Source organism: Danio aesculapii, chromosome 7, assembly GCF_903798145.1.
Source record: "Danio aesculapii chromosome 7, fDanAes4.1, whole genome shotgun sequence".
NCBI lineage: Eukaryota > Metazoa > Chordata > Actinopteri > Cypriniformes > Danionidae > Danio > Danio aesculapii.
Genome location: NC_079441.1, coordinates 12454519 through 12473692, shown reverse-complemented (window position 1 = coordinate 12473692; position 19174 = coordinate 12454519). Strand labels below are relative to the sequence as shown.

General features: G+C 37.5%; 2 non-coding genes across 2 annotated transcripts; one reads left to right on the top strand and one right to left on the bottom strand.

Moving 5' to 3' along the window:
• Positions 1-15694: 15694 nt before the first annotated feature.
• Positions 15695-15767, bottom strand: trnar-ucg (transfer RNA arginine (anticodon UCG)). The gene has a single exon. It is a non-coding gene; the product is annotated as a tRNA-Arg (tRNA).
• Positions 15768-16986: 1219 nt separating this feature from the next.
• Positions 16987-17059, top strand: trnar-ucg (transfer RNA arginine (anticodon UCG)). The gene has a single exon. It is a non-coding gene; the product is annotated as a tRNA-Arg (tRNA).
• The last annotated feature ends 2115 nt before the right edge of the window (positions 17060-19174 follow it).

The window sequence follows — 19174 nt, the reverse complement described above, 5'->3', positions numbered from 1 at the left end:
TAGCACATGGTTTTTCAAGAATAAAAACCCTAGGAAAATCATCGAAAACTAAATTTGCTAATAAAAAAACAAGGGTTTAACAATACTGTAACTTGTTTGTGATACCAGTACCAGGGGTACGTTTCCAAAAACCATCGTTAGCTAACTAAGGTCGCAAGTTCCATCATTACAAACATAGTTTATTGATTTGAAGTTTCCCAAATCCATCATTCAAACGAACATTCGCAAACGTGTATGCTTGCAACTACACCTCTAGTGCTGTAATTAGAAGCATAGCTCCTGGCTGTGTTCTATTCCCAGTAATCACCCCTAGCCCCCCTATTCGTTTAGAACATTCTAACATTTAAACATTCTAACATTTAAAAAAAAAACATTAAATTCATCTCTCTTAGGTGTAATTTGCTTTCAAAGTATTTTGACAATTCTGTTTTAGCGATCTTCATGTTTACAATTGCGCTCCCGTCGTAGTGCATTTTGAAAACATTGATGTCATTTTGAACACAGCCGTGGCTCATGATGAAAGCTATAGGTGACCTATTATTTAAAAGCGGAATTTATGTTACATCTCCAAAGCTTGTGAAAACAAAAAACATAGCAAACGTTAATGCTTTTAATTTATAGTAGCTTATTTATTAAGAAATTTATCTGTACTGTATATGACATGGGCCTGTTTGTTAGAATATTTCTGCAGTGGTTTGAATGTGTCAAATTGTAAAAGTAGACTTTTCAAGAAATAAAAAATAAATAAACAATATCCTACCTAATCATAATAATAATAATAATAACAATAATCATTATTAATATTATTATTAAGTTAGATTTCTTAATAAATAGCCTCATTAATTATTTATTTATATGATGTATATATGATATTAGGATACATGTTTAAGTGATTTTATGTTTTAGAATAGAATACGGAAAATTCTTAATTATATTTGTAAAGGAAACATAGGCCCTTTATGTGCCATTTACATATATAGAGCATCATTATGGACCTTTTACATTATAAATAACGTGGTTCAAACAATAGATCGCTCTGGTTACTAATGTAACCCTCGTTCCCTTAGGGGGCACGGAAATGCTATGTGGAAAACTTCCACAATGGGGCTTTTATCAGAATCCAATCATCTGAAAAGTAGAAAAATGGGCCAATGAAATGCCAATGAGTTGGCGGCGTCAGCATGCACAGCTTTTGTCAATGACAATCAATTTGGCATAAAAGCGCTGCATGTGCTCAGCTGAGGCATCCTTTTCTAGCTGAAGAGCCTTTTACAACTGCCAGCTAAGGGACAGTCATTGTGGCGAAGAAACAGCATTTCAGTCCCGTACCGTCCACCCCCCGCCCCCCCCCCCCCCCCACCCCCTCTCGGGAAACAAGGGTTACCTTAGTAATCAGAGCATTCCAGAGGGGAACTTCAATGCTATTTAGAAAACTTCTACCATGGGTAGAAATCTATGGAAAATGCCACAAAGAAAGAACCTTACCACGTCTCTGGTGAGGGGCGCGCCATGCAGCAGTACTTATTTAATATGGTTGGTCTTATTTTCTTGGCATCTACATCAGCAATCCATCTAAACCTACTATTATTTGTATAGTATTCTCCCAAGATTTTTTCAGTTCTTCTTTAACTGGAAGAGTCTCAGTTTATCCCCTGAAACACCAGTCAAACTTCCTCTGCATTTCCACCTGCAGCACTGAGACTGAGAATGATTATGTGCTGAAGGCTACACATCTTAAGGACTGATATTTTATTCCATCTTATTTCTGAGGCCTCATTTTTATGATGTCATCATGTAGACTTTACACAAAGTATTTTACAGTATTTTAAAAACACAAAAATACAAGACACAAACGTATTTTGATACAAAATATTAACCCATTTTCAAAAACCCTGTCAAATACATATTAAAAAATACAATGTTGTATTTAAAATACATATTTAAAATACTTGTATCATAAATACTGCCCATCCTTGTTAGTGAGGCCAGTAGGGGGCGCTCAACCTGAGGTCTATGTGGGTCTCAACACCCTAGTATATTGATGGGGAATCTATGCTGCTCAGTGAGCGCCGTCTTTTGGATGAGATGATTAACTGAGGTCCTGACTCTCTGTGGTCAATAAAAATTCCAGGATGTCCTTCAAAAAAGAGCTGGGATGTAACCCTGGCATCCTGGCTAAGTTTGCCCACAGGCCTCTGTCCATCCTGACCTCCTAACCATCCCCTTATCATAATTGGCTTTATCACTCTGTCTTCTCTCCACCAATCAGCTGGTGTGTGGTGTCCAGGTGGATGCTGCACATTGGTGGTGGATGAGAAGATTCCTCCCAATATGTTAAGCGCTTTGAGAGTGCATATATAAATGTGCTATATAAAAGTGCTATATAAATGTAAGGAATTTTTATAAGAAAAGCTCATTACCTACAATACAGCTGTTTAATATATATCAAATGCCTCAGCTAGAGAAATAAGCCAGTAGAAAATTCTCTAGACACATTTTTAATTTTAAACCTTTAAATTCAACACAGTTTTAAATCACTTTAACTAGCTCACAGCCATGATCAAGTCTTTCACTAATACTGCCTGACAAGTAACTTTTAACCAACATTATGAAATAGTTTCATATTTGAATATTATCCTGATTAACTGCTTTAAAGTAGATGCACAGATTATTTAAGGACATCTGGAGCACTGCGGAGCTGTGATGCAATTATGATTGCAAAGGTAGAACAATCAAATTCCCTTTTTATTCAATTCACTCATTAGCTTTGATCCACAGGCTGTGCCTTTGTTTATTTCATTCCTTCAGGAGAAAGCATTTGCATTTGAAGTAGGGTAATTATATACACTCACCGGCCACTTTATTAGGTACACCATACTAGTACCGGGTTGGACCCCGTTTGCCTTCAGAATTGCCTTAATCCTTCGTGGCATAGATTCAACAAGGTACTGGAAATAATCCTCAGAGATTTTGGTCCATATTGACATGATAGCATCACACAGTTGCTGCAGATTTGTCAACTGCACATCCATGACGTGAATCTCCTGCTCCACCACATCCCAACGGTGCTCTATTGGGTTGAGATCTGATGACTGTGGAGGTCATTTAAGTACAGTGAACTTATTGTCATGTTCAAGAAACCAATCTGAGATTATTCACGCTTTATGCCACGGTGAGTAATCCTGCTGGAAGTAGCCATCAGAAGATGGGTACACTGTGGTCATAAAGGGATGGACATGGTCAGCAACAATGCTTTGGCATTGACACGATGCTCAATTGTTACTAATGGACCCAAAGTGTGCCAAGAAAATATCCCCCACACCATTACACCACCAGCAGCATGAACCGTTGATTCAAAGCAGGATGGATCCTTACTTTTATGTTGTTGACCCCAAATTCTTAACCTACCATCCAAATGTTGCAGCAAAATCAAGACCAGGCAACGTTTTTCCAGTCCTCTAATATCCAGTATTGGTGAGCCTGTGCGAATTGTAGCCTCAGTTTCCTGTTCTTAGATGACGGGAGTGGCTCATCCGCCTCAAGGTTCGACATGTTGTGCCATTCAGAGATGCTCTTCAATATATATATATATATATATATATATATATATATATATATATATATATATATATATATATATATATAGCTCTAGATAATTAGTAAAATTAGCCCATATTTAATAAAAAGTGGAGTGCTCCTTTAAAAGTGAGTATGTTTTTTCCACCTATTATATCATACAGCAGACTTAGTACACAATTTACCTACAGAAGGTCATTTTTGAGTGAGATGCTAATGGTCTACTCCGATTTAATGATCTATGCTAAGCTAAGCTAAAAGTGCTCATGCAAGTCCGATTCAACTGTTTACTGTTTAATTCTAGAGAAGTTGTAAAATGAGCCCGTTTTCAAAAAAAAAGCTGAGTGTTCCTTTAACAAAAAGAGTATGATTTTCCACCTGTTATATTATACAGCAGACATGACATTTTATAGATGAGGTCAAACAAGCGTTAAACATGATTACACAGATCTGACTCTAATTTTCCCCTAATCTCAAGATGTGCGCATATCCATCAAGACCCCCGCTATTTACAGTGTGCGTGCAGGAAAGACAAGATTAAATGAAAATTAGTAAGGATGAAGAATATAATAGATAGGCAATCTATTTTTGTCCTTTATTAAAAGGCTACGGCAAGCTATTAGCTGTACCAACAATTAGCTTTATGGATAAGTGCATGCCTATTAACGAGGTTATTACCGTTGTTTAAATACCTTTCATTTCAAACAATATTTTATGAACCTACTTAATTATAAAATTCATGATATTAAATGAATTAATAATAAAACAAAGTGTCTTGTGATTATTAGAGTAATTATGAATTGTGTGTGGGGGGGGGGTGCAATTCAAATTTGACTTTCAGACAATTTTTCCAGAAAGAAAATGCATGGCCTCGTCATTATGTAGGAGATGGTGAAGGTTGAGTGCTGCTGGTCTGCAACATTAAGACATGAGATGATAGATGACATTACAGTAAGATGACAGTAAAAGAGTTTGCTCGTAGCAAAGTCTTGAGGAAGATAGATGGCAGACTGCGAATCTACAGTGAATGCCTTCAGAGACTGAATCATTTACAGCACATTTTGTCACAAATTTTTAGACATAGGTCAGGTACATGTAGAGATTTTCTTAAGATGGTAGGGTGTTTTTATGATGTGTGGTCTTTATTAACAGTTCAATCATATAGAGCTCAGGTGAAAATTATTAGCCCCCCTGTAATTTTTTTCTTTTGTTTTCTTTTTCAAATATTTCCCAAATGATGTTCAACAGAATTTTTCAGTATTTCCTATATTTTTTCTTATTTGTTTTATTTCAGCTAGAGTAAAAGGAGCTTTCAGTTAAAAAAAAAAAAAAACATTTAAAGGTCAATGTTATTAATCCCATTAGGCAATGTTTGTTTCTGATTGTCTACAGAACAAACCATCATTACACTACCTGACAAAAGTCTTGTCATCAATTTCAGTTGTAAGAGCAACAAATAATAACTTGACTTCTAGTCAAAAGTTTTCTAGGAAAAGTGGCAGAAGGCGATTTTTCAGATGAATCATCTGTTGAACCAACACAATCTCATGGCAATTCGTAACTTTTTGATTTAGTGGCTAATTCGTATGAATTCATACAATCTAATTCGTACACTTTAGTACAATTTGCTCATCCCCCAATGACGGTTGGGTTTAGGGGTAGGGTTAGGTGCCACGCCTCCTTTTTAAAATCATACAATTTCATACCACTGAACTTGAATTGTGCGAATTAGCCACTAAACTGACAAAGCGTAAAATACTTACGTTTTCTCGTGAGACCAGGCTGGTTGAACTGCATCCCAATCATCACAAATACTGCAGAAGACCTATTGGAACCTGCATGGACCCAAGATTCTCACAGCAGTCAGTCAAGTTTGGTAAAGGAAAAATCATGGTTTGGGGTTACAATCAGTATGGGGGCGTGCAAGAGATCTGCAGAGTGGATGATAACATCAACAGCCTGAGGTATCAAGATATTTGTGATGCCCATTACATTACAAACCACAGGAGAGGGCAACTTCTTTAGCAGGATAGCGCTCCTTCTCATACTTCAGCCTCAACATCAAAATTCCTGAAAGCAAAGAAGGTCAAGGTGCTCCAGGATTGGCCAGGCCAGTCACTAGGTATGTACATTATTGAGTGTGTCTGGGGTAAGATGAAGGAGGAGGCATTAAAGATGAACCTAAAGAATCTTGATGAACTCTGGGAGTCCTGCAAGAACGCTTTCTTTGCCATTCCAGATGACTTTATTAATAAGTGATTTGAGTCATTGCAGAGATGCATTGATGCAGTCCTCCAAGCTCATGGGAGTCATAATATTAATTCTTTTTCCACTGCACCATGACTTTATATTCTATACTGTTCATTATTTCTGTTAAGTGACAAGACTTTTGTCTAAGCAAAGTCAGACCTTACTGTCCTAATTAAATAATGAAAAATCAATTCATGTTCGTATTTTATTGTGGTAAAATAAGCTTAATCTAGAGGCCTTTGCCTTTCATATAAGCCACTTCTGATACTAAATGATCAACTAGAAGTGAAGTTATTATTTGTTGTTCCTAAAACTTGGATAGGCAGCAAGACTTTCATCAGGTAGTTTATATAATGACCTGTCTAATCACCCTAACTTGCCTAATTAACCTAATTAAGCCCTTAAATGTCACTTTAATCTAAATATTAGTATCTTGAAAAATATCTAGTAAAATATTATGTACTGTCAACATAGCAAAGTAAAACTATTATGTTTAGAAATGTGTTCAAAAGTCTTTGGGAGAGAATGTACTAATAATATGGCTAATAATTCAGGAGGGCTAATAATTCTGAATTTTAGGGAATTTGCGATTTACATTTTGCCATTTATATTAATTAGTGAAAAATGACAATTACTTGCTTGGCCGCTATAGCAAAAAAAAAAAAAAAAAACTGTAAACATATAATAAAATGATACACACCATACCATTATTAGATTAGATTACAAAACTTTATTGGATTATTATTAGATTTATTAGATTAGAGAACTTCATTTATTTAACTAGTTTGCTACCATTGTACATTACAAATAAATTCTACAATAAATTATTAGACAACAAAAACACCACATCACAGTCAAACTACACTTCAATTTCCACAACTACACATTACGAGCACAGTAAATAGCTGAAAAACAAAAACAAGAACAAACTTACACATAGTGTACACAAATTATACCCCACGCTTAAAATAATTGTTTTGAATTTAAACAGGTGGGTCAGTGGTTAGCACTGTCACCTCACAGCAAGAAGGTCGCTGGTTTGAGTCCCGTCTGAGCCAGTTGGCATTTCTGTGTTGAGTTTGCATGTTCTCCCCGTGTTGGCGTGGGTTTCCTCCGAGTGCTCTGGTTTCCCCCACAGTCCAAAGACATGCGCTATTGGTGAATTGAATAAACCTAATTGTCCGTAGTGTATGTGTGTGTGTGTGTGTGTGGGTGTTTCCCAGTACTGGGTTGCGGCTGGAAGGGCATCCGCTGCATAAAACATATTGGAATAGTTGTCGGCTCATTCCGCTGTGGTGACCTTTAAAATAGAGACTAAGCTGAAGGAAAATTAATAGATGAATGAATTTAAACAAACAAATTAAATGTAGTAATGTTCACCTAATATTTTCAGTGCATATATAAATTAATAAAATGACACATAATGGAACATGGGGCATCACGGTAGCGCAGTGGGAAGCACGATTGCCTCACAGCAAGAAGGTCACTGGTTTCAGCCTCAGCTGGGTCAGTTGGCATTTCTGTGTGGAGTTTGCATGTTCTCCCTATGTTCGCATGGGTTTTCTCCAGGTCCTCAGGTTTCCCCTTCAAGTCCAAAGACGTGGTATAGCTGAATTTGGTAAACTTCTGGTAAACATACCATTTGGTATCGGTGTTTCCCAGTGATAGGTTGCAGCTGGAAGGGCATCCGCTGCATAAAACATATGCTGGAATAGTTGGTGGTTCATTGCATTGTGGCAACCCCTTATAAATAAAGGGACCAAGCAGAAAAGAAAAGAAATTAATGAATAATGAAACATTTGAAACTGATGGCTCCAGCTGTCATGGTTTTGCTTCTGATGAATGTGATTCTTCATCAGCATGAAACCTAGGCCTGTCTAAAACAATATGTACTTTTTCTCTGATACAACACCTATGTTTTCTAAAACTGACCTATACCGAACATCTATGATAAGATGATGTTTCTTCATTAAATGCACGTCTTCTCTTTACACCAGGTGAGAATAACAAGACAGGCCACTCAAAATAATATCACACCTTTTCTCAGCACGCTGCACATTTAATCACCTTGTCCATTTATGTATCACTCACAAATCTGTAAAAAGTGCCTTGAATAGATTTCTTGCAAAAGCTACTAACCGGCCACTTTATTAGGTACACCTGTCCAACTGCTTGTTAGCGCAAATTTCTAATCAGCCAAACACATGGCAGCAACTCAATGCATTTAGGCATGTAGACATGTTCAAGACGATCTGCTGCAGTTCAAACCGAGCATCAGAATGGGGAATAAAGGTGATTTAAGTGACTTTGAATGTGGCATGGTTGTTGGTGCCAGATGGGTTGTTCTGAGTATTTCAGAAACTGCTGATCTACTGGAATTTTCACACACACCCATCTCTAGGGTTTACAGAGAATGTTCCGAAAAAGAGAAAATATCCAGTGAGCGTCAGTTTTGTGGGCACAAATTCCTTGTTGATCCCAGAGGTCAGAGGAGAATGTCCACACTGGTTCCAGCAGATAAAAGGCAACAGTAACTCAAATAACCAGTTTTTACAACTGAGGTATGCAGAAGAGCATCTCTGAACGCACAACACGTCCAACCTTTGGACGCGGATTGGCTACAACAGCAGAAGACCACACCGGGTGCCACTCCTGTCAGCTAAGAACAGAAAACTGAGGCTACAATTCACAAAGACTCACCAAAATTGAACAATAAAAGATTGGAAAAATGTTGCCTGGTCTGATGAGTCTCGTTTTCTGCTGCGACATTCAGATGAATTTGGCATCAACATGAAAGCATGGATCTATCCTGTCTTGCATCAATGGTTCAGGCTGCTGCTGGTGGTGTAATGCTAATGGCTACTTCCAGCAGGATAACGCACCATGTCATAGAGTCTGAAATATCTCAGACTGTTTCCTGAACATGACAATAGTTTCACTGTACTCAAATGGCCTCCACAGTCATCAGATCTCAATCCAATAGAGCACTTTTTTATGACGTGGTGGAATTGGAGATTCGCATCATGGAAATACAGCCTACAAATCTGCAGCAACTGTGTGATGCTATCATGTCAATAAGGACCATAATCTCTGAGGAATATTTCCAGTACCTTGTTAAATCCATGAAGGATTAAGGCAGTTCTGAAGGCAAAAGTGTGTCCAACCTGGTACTAGTAAGGTGTACCCAATAAAGTGGCCGGCGAGTGTACTTTAATGAACAAAAATAAGCTGCAGTAATACAAAAGCTGCAACCTGCAGTGACTTTTATAGTGTGAAAATCTTGCATACTCTCAATTGCTTAATGGTTCCACTTAAATAAACCACTGTTGTCTCATAAAATCTTTGAAAAAAACAAAAAGTGCAGTTACAATTAGTGCTGAATTGCTCTTTTCAGGACGTCTCTCTGCTAAGGTCCAGTTTACCACCAGGGGCCATAAAACGACCTAACAGTGCAATAAATCCATTCAGGTCAGATGCACGGACAAATCTGACGAGCCCACTGCCTTTATATGCAAGTTGACTTTTTTTAATACAATTATGAGAGCCATTTTCACATTGGCGCTTACAGCCGTCAAACTATTCCTCGCAGACTAATGGTTTCCAGTAACTTTAAAGCCCTTATCAGCGTTTTCCAGTGTGATCAAAAGCATTAATGCCGAGTGTTCTGCGTGCTATTGACCGCATCAGAGGGTTTGTGTGTTTATTAGGTTACGTTGGGTGAAATATATTTGTAGTAAGTTAATCTTCTCCTTTCTCTAATGTGCTGGGGTAAGTCTAATGTTCAGCAAAGTGCTGAGTTGCTGTTCTTCTACTTTAAAGAGAGGCATTAAATTGATTACAAATATAATGTGTCGCCGCAACATCAATTAGTGGTCATTTATGTGAGAAGACAAGGATATTTATGGGAGCCGCGTAGCTGTTTAGATTTATGCCGGCGGTTCGGGGGTAATGCTGAGGTACAACAAGGTTAAGAGATGCTGATAATATTTGTGCGATAAGTTTTGCACGGTGTTCAAACATGATCCTAGACATGGTTGTGTGCAAAATGACTTGCTGAAGAAGGTAAAGTGGTGTAATAACTGTATCATGATGAAAAATATTTTAGGTAATAGAGTGAGATAAGGGCGGCACGGTGGCTCAGTGGTTAGACCTGTCGCCTCACAGCAAGAAGGTTGCTGGTCAGACTGGGCTAGTTGGCATTTCTGTGTGGAGTTTGCATGTTCTCCCCGTGTTGATGTGGGTTTCCTCCGGGTGCTCTGGTTTCCCCCAGAGTCCAAAGAAATGCGCTATAGGTAAATTAGGATAACCTGGCCAAAACTGTGTGTTAATGCCAGAGTGTATGGGTGTTTACCAGTACTGGCTTGCGGCTGGAAGGGTATCCGCTGTGTAAAACATATGTTGGAATAGTTGGCGGTTCATTGCACTGTGGTGACCCATGATAAAAAAGTGACTAAGCCGAATAAAAATAAATAAATAAATGAGATTGGAATAATCTTGCTTCTTTATCTCTAAAACAAACATGGTACTGCATGTGAGAAGTACAGCTCTAAAATATTTTATTTGCGTAAGTGTGCAGATATATGTAAATATATATATTTCCTAACATGACCAACAATTGACCATATATTAAAGTTTACTTATTCATCTTTATTAACGTTAGTATTATTAATACTAAGTTCATGTTAGTAAATAAGCTAGCTAACATTAATGGAGTCTTACTGTAAAGTGTAATCAAACTTTGAAAAGGGCACCAATGATGAAAATCATCTTTTGTAAGCTGTTTGGAAAGAACTGTGTGCAGGTATAGTGTGTCCACAGTCATATTGGAGTTATGGAAAGACAATAGTCTCTTTTTTTTTAATTTCCTGATGTTAAAATAGGATCCAAATCCCTCCACAACGTGACGTAGGAGCGCAGTTTCCCCGCCCACTGAATTGATTGACATCCACATATTAACCTCCATAGTAATGTGTATAATCATATCCACAAGACAGGATGTGCACAAAGAAAGTGGCATTAAAAGATCTGTTCAGCGCTCTGTGATCATCAATCATCATCAAATGTGATCAAGAATGATTTTTACAAGTTTAAAATGCGATTAAAACAGTCATGTTTGTAATAAATTACAGTGATTTCACCATCTTCATCACCACAGCTGCGTGTCAGTACAATCATAAAAGAAGACACTTCAATCCCGGTTTGTGGACGCTAAATCAGGTTTATTTTGTATATTAACATAACGAATATTCATACAGCAGTGGATATTAATGTGTACCCTGTCACATTTGTCGTGCAAAATCAGTGCAAAGTTAAACTCGCGAGCTGTGTGTGTATTTATCCGTGTTCCCCGTGTGTGTGTGTGTGTGTGTGTGTGTGTGTGTGTGTGTGTGTGTGTGTGTGTGTGTGAACTTTGTAACAACGTTGTGTGCGACTCATGATTGCAGAAAGGCTTGAATTAACTCTACAACAAATACATCAAATAATCACTGGGAAAGTTAGTAGTGTAGTATTTCTCACAAACGTTACATGAGATCTGTTTCCTTCATGTGTGTCACTGTGCTGTTTATCTGACACAGACAGAGATTTAGGCACACTCTGACAGGCACGTGGGAACGGTGGGCGGGGTGAGCTAGCATTAAAGATAAAAAAAATAATCTGATGGGTGTTTTGAGCTGAAACTTTACAGACACATTCTGGAGACACAAAAGACTTGTATTAAATCTTGAAAAGGGGGAAAAATAGGTGCTCTTTAATGCTTACAGCAGGATGTACTTCTGGTGTAAGCACAAATAATTGAGCACAACTATGGTTAGTGAATACTGAATCGTAGAAATACCTATTAGGATGTTGTAATATTAAGTATTTGTGTACTTGTTTTTACAGATGCCATGCCATGTTAACAAGTATTAATCAGTGGAACAAAAATTATTGAGTTTTGCAACTGCGCATCCAAATCCTGCACAAACTAAGTAGTGTTTGCAAAATGGTTGTACTTATATTGTATATTAAGTCATATATTGTCAGTGAGAGGCTTTTGGGATATTAGAATGAGTAAGACACCGTAATCAGTGACGGGAATAAAGGCGCTATAAATAAACGATGTTACTAACGGAAATACTTTTATCAGTAACGAGTAATCAAATGAATTACTGTTTCCCCGTTACAACATCGTTACCCTTACTGACAATAAAATGCGTGATACTATAATTGAAAACACTGCAGCGGTTTTCATGTGATGTTTTCTCTGGGGCAGGATGTGGTGTAACTGATATTGTGATTGGCTTAGACAGAGTACATTTCCATCGTTTGCCAGTCAGAGGTAGAATAGCCATAGCGTTCACACCACAGTTAGTCGCACACACCAACGACCATTAGGCCATGAGGCTGGTGAGCTGATCTGAAATACTAGCTATTACAAAAAAAATGAATCTGTTCTGGTTAAAATTAACGTTCAAAGGTAACGTTTGCAAACTGGAAATATAATTCCCTCGTTGAGGTGAAAGGCAGAAATGTTTATATATCGTGCAGCTTATGCCGAGGAAATAAGAGTCTCTCTGCAACGATGACAGGTAATTCTAATCTAATGAAGCATCTCACGTCGCCACAAAATTAGCGGCTACGCAGATGATAATGTGAGCTCTGCAACCAAAGGAGGAGACGAAGCCACGACGTCAAAGCAAATAAAACTGATTTTATTTCTCCACTGCAAACACTTACTACTCAGCAGGGGCGTAGCAACTGGGGGGGACGGGGGGGATACGTCCCTCACTTTTAGTAATAGACCATTTAGAAACAGGTGATTAATAATTATATGAACGTATGATTTCATACAGCTGTCCCCCCACTTTTAAAATGTCCGCTACGCCCCTGCTACTCAGACAAAATTAAACAAAATAATATCTAGATATATAGTTGAAGACATGCTGGCGTTGTCTCTCACATTGTCCCACAACAACATTAAAATAGATTAGTGAACAATGTTTTAGATTTATTTTATAGTCATTTGACCAATTCGACTTTTAAGTAATGCAATAGGTAATTTCCTTGGTAATTTGTTACATTTATAATCATGTAACTCAGTTACTAACTCAATTACTATTTGTGAGAAGTAACTAGTAACTATAACCAATTGCTCTTTTAAAGGAACGTGCCCAATACTGACCGTAATACTGAATTTTGAGTTTCTACACAAACCAAAAGCTTTGCATATCTTGAGAGGACTGTCATGTTTGCTGATTAAAAAAAAAAAAAAAAACATAGGATATATATGTATGTGTGTGTGCGTGTGCGTGCGTGTGTGTGTGTGTGTGTGTGTGTGTGTGTGCGTGTGTGTGCGTGTGTGTGTGTGTGTGTGTGTGTGTGTGTGTGTGTGTAAAAGCCCAGGCAAAGCTAATGTAATTACAATTACAGACATGAGCAGGTTTTAGTAATGCTGAAGTATAAAGTTGTTTTGATTTACAAGTAAGCAGATCTTTAATAAATGTGTTCAAGCCTTTTTACGAAACATTTTGAGTTTATTTCTTCTGTTAAACAAGAAAGCTGATGTTTTGAAGTAACCTGAAATCTGGTAAACACTCTCTTCCATAGTATTTTTCCTATTATTAATGTAAATGGTTTGCTCAAAATATCTGCTTTAGTGTTTAACATATTTGGGGTGAATTGACTCTATAATGGTTATGAATTGGAAGGGCGAATTATACCTTAAACTGTAAGCCTCAAACAGACTTTGATTACACTGATGTTAGAATTTACAAAGGAATTATGGTGATGTCTAGGGAGTGTGCAGATTTGACTGGCAGGAAAGTAATTCAATTGACAGTCTTAAAACTGCGACCCTGGCAGGACTCAAAACTGCAATCTTCTGATCCGAAGTCAGACGCCTTATCCATTAGGCCACGAGGCCAGTGCATAAATTAGATATACAAAATATTACAAACACGAACCTGTTCTGGTTACAATAAACTTTTAGTCAATAGCAACGTCTGCTATGTGGAAAAAAAGTTACAATACACTTTTAGTCTATATCGGTGGTTCTCAAATTTTTTTCACCAAGTACCACCTCAGAAGAAAAATTGTCTCTCCAAGTACCACCATAATGACCAGTTTTAAAAAACAGTATTGTAGCAGGCCTAATTAAGCAGCTGCAGCTCTGCACAGTTATAAACGAGGCAGATTAATTCCTAATATTAAGAATATTTATTATTGTCAGCCACTTTAAACATTATAAATAGTTTGGACATTAACTGTGCTTACAGGTAAAAAAATAATGTTTAAGTTAAATGTGCTTCTAAAAGTTAATTTAAAATGCTACTGTTCTTAAAAAGTAAAAGGAAAACTGCTGTACTTAAATGTAAAGTATTAACATATAGTAGCCTATTCATCAAAACCTGGAAATGTTCCTTGGAACTCAGAAATATTGGCTATATGTCGTCATATTTAAATAAAAACTCTTTTTGATATTTTTTTATATAGATGTTGCATGTATATGACATTTGTATCTTTAAAATCTAAACATTAACTTGTATTTTAAATATATGATTTGGGTTTACATATTTAAATTAGAAATTAGATCTGCTTACTGGCATTAGAGTAGGCTTTGTGTGTCAGATACGCCCCCAACAACCATTACAAATATGGGGAGGAGATTAGCATCAAATGGTATAGAATACATAACAAACATTAGAAAACTGAAAATAAAATAAACGGTATAGCCTAATAAAATCAATTTACTGATTACATTAGTGTTATCGTATGCGTCAAAGGTTTAAAAGTGTGTTCTTTTTTTTTTTTTTAAGTGTGTTCATTTTTTTTTTTTTTACTTTAACTATTCATCAATTCCTCCGCATACCACTGGAAGGAAGCCTGTGTACCACTAGTGGTACATGTGCCACAGCTTGAAAATCACTGGTCTATATCATATCTGCTATGTGAATAAATCGCTCAGTTAAGTCTAAATATAAATAAAACCTCATGGTTTATACGTTTTATAATTATTTATAATTTGTTTGTAATACGATACAAAAAAAAAGTTGTACCGATATTGTCAGTGAAAGGCTTTTGGGATGTTAGAATAAGTAGGACACAGTAATACTGAATTTTGAGTTCCTACACAAACCAAAAGCTTTACAAATCTGAAGAGGACTGTCCTGTTTGTTGAATAAATAAAAAAAACATAGGATATCTATGTAAGCAAAGGCAAAGCTAATGCTGAAGTAGAAGTTGTTTAGATTTACAAGTAAGCAGACTGGCTCTTTAATAACAAGATGCCTTTATAAAATTGCAACCCTGGAAGGACTCAGGAGGTCAGTGCAGTTGTGTTCAAGCATTTTAACGAAACATTTTGAGTTTTTTTTTTCTTCTGTTGAATAAGACAGCTGATGTTTTGAAGAAACCTGAAATCTGGTAAACACTCTCCTCCATAGTATTTTTCCTATTATTATTGTCAATGGTTTCCTCGAAATATCTGCTTTAGTGTTTAACATATTTTGGGTGAACTGACCCTTTAATGTTTATGAATTGGAAGGGCGAGTTATACCTTAAACAGAAAGCCTCAAACAGACTTTGATTACACTGATGTTAGAATTTACAAAGGAATTATGGTGATGTCTAGGGCAGTGTTTCTCAACCCTGTTCCTGGAGGCACACCAACAGTACATATTTTGGATGTCTCCCTTTTCTGACCCATTAACTTCAGGTTTTGGAGTCTCTTCTGATGTTATGATAAGTTGATTCAGGTGTGTTTGATTAGGGAGAGGTTGAAAATGTGTACTGTTGGTGTGCCTTCAGGAACAGGGTTGGGAAACACTGGTCTAGGAAGTGTGCAGATTTGAGTGGCAGGAAAGTAGTTCAATTGACAGTCTTAAAACTGCGACCCCGGCAGGACTCGAACCTGCAATCTTCTGATCCGAAGTCAGACGCCTTATCCATTAGGCCACGAGGCCAGTACATAGAGCTGACATACTAACTACAGGAAAGACGATCCTGTTCCTCATGGTTTATATGTTTTATAATTATTTATAATCTGTTAGTAAAACGGTAAAAAAAAAAAACAAGGTTGTACCGATATTGTAAGTGGAAGGCTAGTTGAATTTTGAGTTCCTACACAAACCAAAGCGTAAAAAAAGTTCTGCGAAATTTGGATGAGAAACACAGAAAAAAACAATTTTTGCAGCATAAAAGTATTTTTTATTATAGTAGATTTTTTTTTATTTTAAAAGTTTGTGAAAGTGTGTACGTAAAACCTTATATTGTTGTGATCACCGTCTTCTAGGCTAAATGATGGAAATATTTAGAAAGATATAAAATACACAGTGACTGCCAGACAGTTTTGAAGAAAACACAACACAGCGGGGTTAGTTGAAACAGGGTGTTACAAATAAGCCACTGTTGGACACCTTTCAGTGCTCATATGAAGAAGAGACTTGTGAGTTGTTGGTAAAAATGGTTTGTCTAACCCTACTTTGTTTATTATTTGGCCAAAACCAAAAGGTGTTACATTGTGCCCCGCTCTCCCCTATGTTGAAAAGAGTTTGCCAAAGGTTCCCGGATGGTTTACTATTTACTGTTAAAAATGTAAAGTGTAGAACCTTCCATACTCTAACCGCTGATATTGCCCACAATACATTATGCGTTGGACGTGAATTCGGTTAGAACTACGAACTCGGGTGAAAAGTGTAAATAAACTACAAACATGGTGGACGCGCGAGACCAACCGTCAAGTAGAGAGGCTTCGGTAAAGATGTTTCTATGACTGTTAATTAATATCTAGCCCACTGGAAAATATTTAAATCGCATTTTCTGTGATATATTTCATCTGCAACAACAATACTGGCCTTATATAAAGACATGTTTCGACATCAACGCCTGAATGCATAATTATCCAAAGATCTGAGGAGATTTATTTGCATGAAAGACTCGTGAATGGGGGATTAACCTGCTGCTGCTTCTCCAGTAAGGTAGGAAATTTAACATTACTGAAATTTGGAAGATGTGTGGATCATTGACAAGGCTCATAACACCATAACGGTCTGTTAATGAGGAAGTAGTATGTCCCAAAGCTTCAAAACTCTTCTGTTACTTCTCAAACGTATTTTTCCTTCACAAAACAACTACATACTTTTAGAGTGTAACGTTAGTATAAGTATGCGAAATTCTTCCAGGGGCCTCGTGGCCTAATGGATAAGGCGTCTGACTTCGGATCAGAAGATTGCAGGTTCGAGTCCTGCCGGGGTCGTGGTTTTATTAAGCCTTCTCCAAAAGTATACCTAATAAAATCTCATTCAACACCCATGATGAGTTCGCGTGAGATAGCCTATGAACTTGCAGTGTTTTAATCCCTTCAGGGGATCAATCCCTTTCGTTGTAGCAGCGCTTGTTCTTAAATCACTCTGGATAAAAGCTATACTAAATGAACAGATGTAAATGCCATTAGTGCATTGTTACACTGAAATGAGAGTCATGTACACAACCGCCTCCAGTATAACTTCATTGTTTATTAGTCATGCAGAGCTCTCAACATTCGTGCAATCTCTGTAATCCTGACAGCAGCATTTTAACACAGCCTGATTTATTAATAGCAATACACACAACACAGGCTCATTTTAACAGTTTGATTTGAGATGGATAATTTATTTATTAGCTGTTATGTAAGCCAGAGAATTCAGAGAGACCAAAATCAAAGCATTATGCAAAAAAATACAGATTAGAGTCTGCATTTGCTTTTTCTATATGCATTTCGAAATAAAATCTGCACACAAAAAAAAAACATACATCTGAAAACATTTTTTTCTATAAGAAAAAATTTGCATGAAATATACATTAACTGGCCACTTTATTAGGTACACCTGTCCAACTGCTTGTTAATGCAAATTTTTGCTTTTATGACGTGTAGACATGGGCTGTTTCTCAATATGTGTTCCTCAGCGATCTTGCGTCCTCATGTTCTCGTGTAATGTCATCATCAACTGCCAAAGTTCAGTTCCAATTCTCAAGAATAGAGGACGCGTGAAACTTCCTGGATGTGTTCTTGATATCGAGGATGCACTGATGCAGACTTGAGGGCAAAACTCGCTCGAGAAGTTCCAGAAGTCATTGTGACTGGAGGTGGGAAGCGCAACATTTTATATAGATTTATTATTAAAAGTTCAGAGATACAACTTATTTGTGTCAGGAGTTTCCCTAAAGGAAACTGAATATAAACATTACCATGAAAATCTTAATAATTGCATGAACAAATCAAATCTGTTTTATTTGTATTGTGCAACGTGTATTTGTGATTTTTATGCATAGTATATATTGTGAAAAGGGGAAAACGTGTAAAGGTCATGTGACCATCAGGAAGAACCCAACATCCCATTTCTTTCTGTGTTCTTACGATCTCTCGAGTTCGTTTTTCCCAGGTGACCGGGCAAGACCGGTCTTCACAAGAACGCAAGTCTGTTCTCTGCGTTCTTGGAATTGAGAAACAGCCATGGTCAAGTCGATCTGCTGCAGTTCAAACGAGCATCAGAATGGTAAAGGAAGGTGATTTCAGTAACTTTGAACTTGGCATGGTTGTTGGTGCCAGATGGGTTGGTCTGAGTAATTCAGAAACTGCTGATCTACTGGGATTTTCACGCACAACCATCTCTATGGTTTCCAGAGAATGGTCTGAAAAAGAGAAAATATGCAGTGAGCGGCAGTTCTGTGGGCGCAAATGCCTTGTTGATGCCAGAGGTCAGAGGAGAATGGCCAGACTGGATCCAGCAGATAGAAAGGCAACAGTAACTCAAATAACCACTCGTTACAACTGAGGTATGCAGAAGAGCATTTCTAAACACACAGCACGTCCAACCTTGAGGAGATAGGCTACAGCAGCAGAAGACCACACCGGGTGCCACTCCTCTCAGCTAAGAACAGAAAACTGAGGCTACAATTTACACAGGCTCACCAAAATTGGACAATAGAAGATTCAAAAAATGTTACCTGGTTTGATGAGTCTCGATTTCTGCTGCGACATTCAGATGGTTGGGTCAGAATTTGGCATCAACAGCATGAAAGCATGGACCCATCCTGCCTTGCATCAACGGTTCAGGCTGGTGGTGGTGATGAAATGGTGTGTGGGGGATATTTTCTTGGCTCACTTTGGGCCCATTAATACCAATTGAGCATTGTGTCAATGCCACAGCCTACCTGAGTATTGTTGCTGACCATGTCCATCCCTTTATGACCACAGTGTACCCATCTTCTGATGGCTACTACCAGCAGGATAACGCGCCATGTCATAAAGCACGAATCATCTCAGACTGGTTTCATGAACATGACAATGTGTTCACTTTACTCAAATGCCCTCCACAGTCACAAGAACTCA